An 8,415-nucleotide genomic window follows, 5' to 3' on the forward strand; every position below is an offset into this window, starting at 1 on the left:
CATTGCTTTTGAAAGGGACGTTAGAAATAAACTAGAGCAGTGTATCCACCCACTCAAATGTACTAGACAACAGCACAACAGACTACACCAAACTAACAAATGATTTTCAACTTAATCTGCTTTGGAGTAAAGTCGTAAGTCTATTGAAGATTATTGTCAATTTGGGGTAAGTTTATGTGCCGTTGTGTCTACTAGTTACGATAACTCGCGGCTTTGATGATAACAATCAAATTGACGATGATAGCCTTTTAAGGATATGCGTTTTTGTTAGCCACGGAATACTGTGAAATGTTACACCTACGTTCAAAGAACTTTGAGTTATCGCTGGTGATAAACAAACGAAATTGAAAACGTGATAACATTATAATTTATGAGGCCAAGAAGAAATATTCACAGGTATAACAATTTTGAATTCTAAGTGTATATGGGTAAGGTTCATTTTTAAGAGGTTGTACATTATTTAGAATTTTAACTTTTAACTGAGGATAGTCTCCAATTCATTCCTAAGTATGGAACAGTCCTCACCAGTATTGTTTGTGACCACTGGACCAGAAAAACAGTTACACATATCATTACATATAACGAAAATGAAGGCAAAAGACCTTTCAAAGGCAATTCAATTGTATAACATAACAAGCATAAACCAGCTGACGAAATATCCACGGACGGGTAAGATTCAAAAACAACTGCTGTAGAAAATCTGGTAATCGTTCGAAAATGGCTCGAAACTAATATTTATAATGGATTCTTATCGCACGTTTCCCATAATCGGAAGTGCGCACAAGTTTATCGGATACAATAAAATTAATTTTGCGATCAATATTTTCACCAGGGACTTTAAAACTGACATTACAAATGTTAACAAGGCCTAAAAAAGAAATGTAACTTGATACTATTTCTGAGAACACCGAGAATATTTTTTCAAGGAATCAAATCCAGAACTTCACGTTCAGTAGTCCCACACAAGTGAACTAACGCAGTAAAATACTTATCTGCTATCTAAACGGTCGCTATCAAAATTTAACCAAAGGGTTTAACCCAATTCGGTGTTTGACCAACACGGTTTATCTACACGTTTAACGGGGTAACTAACTAATAATATTCTGTTATCTATCCGTTTGTTCAGCCTTGACTGCAAACGGATGCTGGTAGTGTTAAAATAAACTTCTAAATATATCAAATTGTTTTTCAAGGACAAATGCACGGTGAGCATTGTACGGCATGCTGTGGGCTGTATGAAGTTCAATGGTCATATGTTTCAAACAAAAGCTTCACCATAATGTATTGTTTAAAAACTTTATTAATAACGTTCATTTGAAATTGGACCTTCAACGGACTCTACATAAGTCCAAATTACAACTGCATGCAGTCACAGTACACAAGCACATGTCCGAATAGTCCGACTGACTTAACACTTGGTCTTACGAAAAATTTCAAACATTTGCTAATAATAACAATAACTGAAAGAATTAAATATCTAACCAAAAAATAACCTTAAAATACAATAGTTTTAGAAGCCAATTAGCAACAGAATCTAGTAGAATTTCTCAAGGTTTCATTAACCTCAGCACACTATTGTTATTTTAAATTCTCTTGTATTAAATTGATAAATACGGTGTTTCTCGTCGATATGAAAGCAGACGGCTGAAACCTGAATGTTGAATTGTTCATTCTTTAATAGAGGAGAAAGTCTTGTACAGCACTCATTTCTAACTGAAAGTATTCCCATAGGGAAATAGAGCTTCCAATTGTATGTTCTTTTTGCTGTGTTTTGTAATCTAGGTCCAAAATACATGTTAAGCTGAGAATCAAACTCGAACGCTTTGACCGCCAACATAGATTAATGTTCCAACATTTCGACAGGGCAATGTCCAGAATTGGAATGTCCGAACGGAAGAACGGGTGCATAGCCGGCGCCTCGACATTGGTGTAATAAAAAAATGTTCAAAGTCACTCCGATATTAAATATACGAGTGATAACAAACCTCCCGCAGTTGCGTCACGGCCTGCAGCCACGAGGAATGCGCCTCAATATTTACAATGATCAAACATTTTTTGTTCATCCACCTTAAAATGGGCCTGACGGAATTTTTATTAGAAAAGTACTCATAAGTAACGCATTTATATAGATTCAATCAATCCGGTAGTTAATCTTGGAACGTTTAACATTTCACGGTGGTTTGAGCACGACCATCATTACAGCGATTACATACAAATTGTATTAAATAATAACCTGTACAATGAAGCACCAAACACAGGTACTGATGTATGACTGTAACTCTGTGTCATAGTTCGTTTACTACCGTCTTACGAATTCTCCGTTGATTGTGCACCACAAGTGGGCCATGAGAATGATGCTCCGCGCCCTGCTGACCTACCACACGCGCTCATACTATAACTCTCAAAGTGCATCCAAGAACAATTCAACAATTTAAGTCACACTGTCTGCTAAGTAAGGAATGCCCGCGTATAAATAAATAATAAGCGAGCATTGAACGATGAACGAAATTGCGATTTTACATTCCAGAATATTTTATTGACCACGGCCATCACGCCATATTGCGTGTTGGATTATTCGATCAGTGTGCAAATAGTGATTCTTACGCTACTTTCGCTTGTCACATAAAACTACGGGTTTTTCATGATCTGAAGTGGTTAATTGTTAGGACTGGGTTTTATGGTCGAATAGCATAGAAATCGACTCACATCAATCGGCTATTAAGACGATTGCTGATGTTGACTCACAATGTGAATCATCGATCAATCTTGATAGTGGCTGCAAATTCTAAGAATTTGTTAAGTAGATCGTTAAAGTTCACGACATTAGTATGATAGAGTGAAATTTAAAATAAAGGGAATGTAATGTGTTACAATGAATCAGTGAATACTAGACTAAACTACCACACAATCGTGACACACATAGTAAATAGCTATTTCGGACCAATTTAATCTCTTACGCACGATACATTTCAATACAAATAGTAAATTCCGCAAATTCTATTCGCATCATAGGAAAACCAGTCAATAAATTAATTAGGCTGCTTGTGAACTAGCAACCCAATCTAGTGTTGTCAATCATAATTGATATCAAACGTCAAGATGGCAAGCAATCAATTAAACAGCTGAACTGGGTCCAATTTACTGCGACAATACGAGCTGCTGACACTCTCGAGAATGAAATGTCGCAAGAGCCACCCACCGAGAGCGTGAGAGCCTTCGCGGAGAGCCATTGTGTCCCAACTGGTTCCCACATAAAAATATATGCAACATCCATACTGGAGCAGAATGCAGAAATCGCGAGAATTGTTAATCTTTGCGCAACGCAACACAATTTTACTATAATTGATAGAAAATTGCAGCGGTCGCCATGGTGGACGTGTCAAGGTGAATACCGAGAAGAGATTAAAAAATATTTGATGTGGGACAAGTTGCAGTCAGAAGCGTGACCGAGCTGCGGCGGACAAACACGACGCCTGTATTTTAAACACAAAAATTCTTAGGTGTGCACGTTCTGGTCCTAAATAAACACCAGACCATCTCGACGAAATGCTATATATCATCACAGATGGAGTCGGATGGCATAAACAGTGTTATCTTGCGTTGCTGATATTGTTGCTTGCACAAGTCATTTTCTGCTTAGTTCGGTTAAGTGGCAGATAAAGGTTTTGTCACCATCAGGAGTTTTGATCCTTAGTTTCAATAACAGTTAGTTTAAATCACTATCTTATTGTTTATCTCTTATCTTATTTGTTATTGCATTTAGGACAACCGCAAGTAAAATACCATGCAAACTTAAACCGCTTTTATAATTTGCTACGGAAGCAATGAGATTACCTTAATTCCGAGCCAAAGTTATTTCATGACAGTGTAACTGTATTAAATTATATTTAAACCAATTCGTGTACAGTTTCACGTTGCACGTTGTTACCGTTTTTATTTCTTACGATACGCTGTCGTTATTATTGTATACTCCAATTTGGGAAGTACGAAACAATGACATTAATTTGTCGGTACTTGTGTTATGACTTGGGGACTTTACCGATTAATAAACAAGATTAAACTGTCTGCATTTTCGCGTAAGATTAATGGCCGGCGAAGCCGGCCAACAAGCCTCATTATAATTCTTATGTAGAAGAGAATATGCGTGCTGCATGCTTGCTTGCTTGCTTGCATGCTTGCTTGCTTTGCAAATTGCTTGCATATGATCTGGTATATCCTAAAGCTCTTATACAGTACGATTTTATATCTTTAAGTGATTGATACAGTGTTCTGCAATGATTACCTTAACTGTTGTACTGGTAATTTAGTCTAGCTCTAGGCATCCTAGGACTTCCTCTTACTTGTACAACTTAATTAACTCTTTCATTACTCTCATTAAAATTCTACTGGAATCTTAGTACCTAGACAGTGTTCTGCTTTTAAGCTACTGAACTTAATTAACTCTTTCATTACTCTCATTAAAAATCTACTGGAATCTTAGTACCTAGACAGTGTTCTGCTTTTAAGCTACTGAACCTAAACTTTAATCTCTTGCTGTGCATTTAAAATAACATAATCTTATTTTAAAAGAAAACATTATTTTCATAATAGCTACAGTATTGACAAAAACATCTTAACTTACAAATATAAAAAAAGTTTAAAATTGGGATCGTTATAAAAACTTTAGACGTGCTAAAGGATTAATTATACAATCGGATCCTTTCTTGGTATTCACAGCCGACGCCTCCTCCATTATCTTTGTAATTGGTATTTACTTGGGATTCCGTAAACAATGATCGGGTGCAGCAAAGGGATGAATATAGATCCCATATTTCCATAACGGGTTCCAAACAACCCAGCCTAAAACGATTAGTCAAAAAAAAACTTTGCCGCCATAGCTCACGTCTCGTTCCGAAAGCGTATCAGTGCATTGCAAGATTAAAGATTTTGGATCAAAATGATTCAACCAAAAGGAACTAAAATTTTGCCACAAATGGATGAGTCATTCAAAGATTTTCATCAGTTTGGTCATTTGGTGGTAAACAACATTTTAATACGAAGAAAGTTGACAATGGTGAGAGAATAAAAAAAGAATTTACCACTTCCACAAAACAATAAGAAAAATACAGGTAGGTAGGTAATGCAGTAGAAAACCAAACCACTGATGATGCCAATGTAAACATTGCTAGCACACTCATCACAACTGCATTTATTGTGAATGTTTTTTTAAGTACCTTGTAATAATTTGTAAATGCATTTATCCTAGACATAAAATTAGTTAATATTTACATAATAAACAAAAACATTTTAGTGATTCAAACAAAATTTAAGGCCACATTAGAGCCAAGGTGATGAGTACTTAAGGAAATATTAAAATTTCCTGAAGTATTTTTCTAAATGAAACTGTAGCATCGTGAAATCGGTTGCGGCTCCTCAATCACATTTTACGCTCAACATCGAAATCACAATAGGCCATTAAGTTAATGCAAGTTTAACATAGAATGCGATGTAGTTGGAGACTCACCTGATAGTAAACTTCCAAAATGAGAGTACACTGATTACAGAGCCCTCTCAGGGGCGATCACACATAAAAAAACTCCATAGCACATTGCACATAAATAAAGAGTAACGTCACAAGCACAGCGTTTATAACAATATGTATCGATCGTACGCGCGCGGTACTTCGAGCGTCGCGACACGTGAGTCGCGCGCGGAGGTTCGGCGCGAAATGCCTTGGAACGCGGTCTCACCTCCCGCCGCCGGCTACAGCCTGATGCTGCGCATGCGACGCTGTGCATACACACTTTCAGCTTAATAGCTGCATCGAAAGTATAATGTCTCCCATGCTTCCTTGAGAATATTTTAATAATATTTTGAAATATTTTTTGAAATCCATGTATTGCAGTTACTTCTATTTGTTTAACGATAACTAAATTAGATATCTAGAGCAAAGTCTCAACTCCTATAAATAGCCATAAGCGATTACAAGAAAAGCAAATAGCTGATATTGGTAAAATAAATGCAAAAAAACTGATAATTTGAAAGTAAGTACATAATATAATAGTTCTAAATCCAACATGTGCAGCTGCAGTAAAGCCTTTTAAGAAAATAACAATATGTCTAAATTGTTGCAATTGTTAGAGTATTGTTCAAATGGCGGTAATTACACAAACTGCGATCACGTGGTGCGATAAAGACGAAGGCGCGGCGCGTGCGCACGCGACTTCCCCTTAACAATAAAATTAAATAATTAAACATAGGTATAGAAGCATAGGTCTCGTGAACGGCAATAAATTTTCCCGTCACAGCTTGAGCTGAGAGCTGTATACGTACGTATTAACAGCTTTTGATAAGGTGATTATGTACTAAGTAGGTATGCACTTATTGCACAACGTCAGGGCAAACAGTATACATATAAAGTAAACTTTGATAGTCATTTGATCATCATAATTAACAATACCACGCCAAATTATTTTAAATTAATACAAAAAATAGTAGTCAATAAACTGGTGTTCTCAAGGAGCACTAATAGGTCCAGTCCATATTTTTACCACTGATTTTTTTTTCAAATCGTATTCAATTTCTAAGTACAAATCACTTCACGACAAGAGTCCTGGTATCCAAAAAGTTGCACTAATTACAAAAAGTAAATTACGATAAACAGATATACTTTGATCGACCCCAGAATCAAACCCAACACCCCCTGCTCAGCAGTCGCAATTGTGACCACTCGATCAACGAGGTAGAGGCAGTAAACACCTTATAAAACTCACAACAATTTAGCCATACACAGTGTTTTAAGTGTTGAAATCATTAATTTTACTAATTCAGTACAGTCCATACTTATACTATACTAGTACTTAAAGGGATGTTTACAAAGTGACTCGTATAACGTAGAAACCTATCAATATCCGTGATAAAGTTAACACTACCAAATATCTAAGACTGACTCACTAAAACTACATACATACATACATAATGGCAATTTTCCACCAACTTTTATGGCACTCACGTAACCATTTCCCAAAGTACTAAGGTATGAGTCATTGATGTTTTCTGAGCGAATTGGTAATGGTACGCATAGGTACGGAACCAGAGAGCTAAATAAACAATCTCTGTTGTTCTCTGTCATGTAATAGGTAAAAGGTTTTTACTGGACATTTTTAGATAAGGTATTTGTTTACTCAAGTTTTGAAAGTCAAGGTTACGTCGTTGAAAGGCTTTCCAGGGTCATGAGCGAAAATGCATAATTATAGAACTGTGAAAGAGTTTTCTCGAAGATGATTATGTAAAGTTTTGTGAGTTTGTTCGAGCAATGGAGCTATGGTATTATGAAATTTGAATATATACCATAACAATTCCCATTAAACATGAACTAAAACTGTCTCAGTGAATTCTTGTATAACGGAAACGAGCAAATTCTCATAAAGTTGCGAAATAGGATTCACATGAAAACATATGATCCAGCTGTTCAAATAATTTCATCACGAGCCCACCCAAGAGTGCTCCTCAAACAATGGCCTCCTTCAAACAATACGGTGGTATGCTGAAACTGCGCCACTGAAGCGTGCGCGAGCGCCGGAAGCCCAGCCGGATACACCGCCATCTTGCGATTGAAACTTGAACTTGTAATGCACTGTGATGTAACCAACTGTCTGATATCTGATCATTGGAATATTTTTGGTTTAAACCAAATTAGTTTTGTTGAGCTGATCCTTTTTAATGACAAAAAACTTTAACCTCTAAATAAACTTGGAACGCTGTACAAAAAATAGATACCTACTTAGGTATCAGATACTTCGTAACTACGCAAAATGTCAGCAAATCGGTTCCCAAACAGAAAAACTACTGGTATAAAGACTATGTGAACTTGTAAAATAACCCCGACACAGGACACAATATCGTGGACTCAAAAATCTTAACATGACCTCTCTCAACAAGAACCATTAATCCGTTTACATCTCAATAAACTCGTCAGCCACACCAGCACGCTGTCAGCACTCAGCACGCATCGTGGTAGAGCGGCCGAGGAGACACCGACCGAGGAGCGCTGACTCACCGTCACGCAGCATCGTGACACGAACAAAATAAAAAGAATCCAGAATGATCACTATACTGTCTAGAACAGTGGTAAAGAAACAAAATGTGTAATGTATATGGCCATCGATCATAATTGTTTAATAGTTGCTGTCTCAAGAAACGGGGTAATAGTTTCTTTAGTAAAGGAAACGGCTAGACTAACAGTGTAGCTCGTTAGGAATCTTACGGATCAGTGAACATGAATAGAGATATTTCGTGTTTTAGAAATTTTGCGCACTGCTCAGGGTTAATATTTTAGGGTGTCAAAATAGTAGAAACACTAATAGATAGTTTTCAGGTCTATGCTGAAGTTGGTTCAATAACGCTGTGGCCTTCAGAAATAAATACGAATCAATA

The 8,415-nt window shown here is 36.6% G+C and overlaps 1 protein-coding gene across 1 annotated transcript in view; it reads right to left on the reverse strand.

Annotated features, from left to right (window-relative positions):
• Positions 1-5,735, reverse strand: part of LOC118273435 (uncharacterized) — a 58,698-nt gene extending 52,963 nt beyond the window's left edge. The window contains exon 1 of the mRNA XM_035590408.2: positions 5,504-5,735. The gene's annotated coding sequence lies outside the window, so the exon portion shown is untranslated. The remainder of the gene's footprint in view (positions 1-5,503) is intronic.
• Between the last annotated feature and the right edge of the window lie 2,680 nt (positions 5,736-8,415).

This window comes from Spodoptera frugiperda, chromosome 1 (genome assembly GCF_023101765.2).
Source record: "Spodoptera frugiperda isolate SF20-4 chromosome 1, AGI-APGP_CSIRO_Sfru_2.0, whole genome shotgun sequence".
NCBI lineage: Eukaryota > Metazoa > Arthropoda > Insecta > Lepidoptera > Noctuidae > Spodoptera > Spodoptera frugiperda.